This window comes from Mandrillus leucophaeus, unplaced genomic scaffold, assembly GCF_000951045.1.
Source record: "Mandrillus leucophaeus isolate KB7577 unplaced genomic scaffold, Mleu.le_1.0 Scaffold423, whole genome shotgun sequence".
Taxonomy (NCBI): domain Eukaryota; kingdom Metazoa; phylum Chordata; class Mammalia; order Primates; family Cercopithecidae; genus Mandrillus; species Mandrillus leucophaeus.
This window is the reverse complement of record NW_012104510.1, coordinates 546,716-548,716: the sequence shown is the minus strand read 5'-3', so window position 1 is coordinate 548,716 and position 2,001 is coordinate 546,716.

The window sequence follows — 2,001 nt, the reverse complement described above, 5'->3', positions numbered from 1 at the left end:
GGTTTTGTGAGCCTGTGGTCCCAGCTATGGGGAAGGCGGAGGCAGGAGGGAGAGGCTGCAGTGAGCTGTGATTGCACCACTGCATTTCGGTCTCAGCGACCAGGCAATATCTTGTCTTGAAAAACAATTTTTTGCAGGGGAGGGGCCAGGTGCGGCGGCTCACGTCTGTCACCCCAGCACTTTCGGAGGCCGAGGCAGGTGGATCGCCTGCCGTCAGGAGTTCAAGACCAGCCTGACCAACATGGTGAAACCCCATCTCTATTAAAAATACAAAAAATTAGCCGGGCATGTGGCAGGCACCTGCAATCCCAGGTACTTGGGAGGCTGAGGCAGGAGAATCACTTGAACCCGGGAGGCGGAGCTTACAGTAAGTTGAGATGGTGCCACTGCACTCCATCCTGGGTGACAGAGCGAGATTCCGTCTCAAAAAAATAAAATAGGCCGGGCGCGGTGGCTCACGCCTGTAATCCCAGCACTTTGGGAGGCCGAGGCGGGTGGATCACGAGGTCGGGAGATAGAGACCATCCTGGCTCACACGGTGAAACCCCATCTCTACTAAAAATACGAAAAATTAGCCGGGTGTGGTGGTGGGCGCCTGTAATCCCAGCTACTCGGGAGGCAGGAGAATGGCGTGAACCCTTGAGGCGAAGCTTGCAGTGAGCCGAGATCGGGCCACCACACTCCAGCCTGGGCGACAGAGCGAGACTCCAACTCAAAAAAAATAAATAAATAAAATAAAATAAAGTAAATATTTAAAATTAAATACAATAAATGAAGCCATTGTCACCACTGCTGTTGACTCCTTGCAGTGGCTGGTGTCTGAACTCCTGAAGAGTCCCCCAGATCTGCCATGGAGAAGCCCTCCGGGAGAATCGCAGTCCAGCAGTTCATGCACCAACACCCTGTGCTGTGCGGCCCCAGACAAACCGGCTCCCCTCTCTGGGCCTCAGTTTGGGAAGTGAGAACAACGACCCCCACTCAGCCCCCTCCTCAGAGCTGCCAGGAGCTCGGTTTTCTGAGATGCCGGAGGACGGTTATTTATTTCACAACTGTTCACCAAAAGGGAAGGAAACGGCCCAGTTCTGGGTAGAATCGGCCCTGACAGGCAGTGGGAGCTCCTCTGAGGCTGCAGCCCTGGCCCCCTGGCTCCTGACTGTGTGGAGGGGCTAAGGCGCTTACCCTCTCTGTACCGTGTCCCCGTCAGCGACCAGGAGAGGGACAGCACCCTGGGGGCATGAAGTTCCACACTCCTGCAGCTTCGGGCAATTCTCCTTCTGAGGCCCCTGGAGCTGGGGCTGTTTTCCAGGTCTCTGCCTTGGTGCTCCCCGACGGAGGGCAGCAGGAGAGGTAGGAGCAAGCCCAGGGGACCCACTAGTGCTGATGTGATGACCTGGAGACCAGAGTGCCCGCTGTCCAGTCCTTCAACCGTATTGACGGACGGCCGGGCGCGGTGGCTCATGCCTGTAATCCCAGCACTTTGGGAGGCCGAGGCAGGCAGATCACTTGAGCTCAGGAGTTGGAGACCAGCCTGGGCAATATGATAAAACCCCATCTCTGCCAACAAAACCAAACAACACAAAAATTAGCCGGGCGGGGTGGCAGGCACCTGTAATCCCAGCTACTCAGAAGGCTGAGGCAGAAGGAATCGCTTTAACCCAGGAGGCAGAGGCTGCAGTGAGCTGAGATCAAACCACTGCACTCCAGCCCGGGCGACAGAACGAGACTCTGTCTCTAAAAGATAAAAACAGGGCCAGGCGCAGTGGCTCACACCTGTAATCCCAGCACTTTGGCAGGCTGAGGCAGATGAATCATCTGCGATCAGGAGTTCAAGACCAGCCTGGCCAACATGGCGAAACTCCGACTCTACTAAAAAGTACAAAAATTAGGTCGGGCGTGGTGGCTCATGCCTGTAATCCCAGCACTTTGGGAGGCCGAGGCTGGTGGATCACGAGGTCAGGAGATCGAGACCATCCTGGCTAACACGGTGAAACCCCGTCTCTA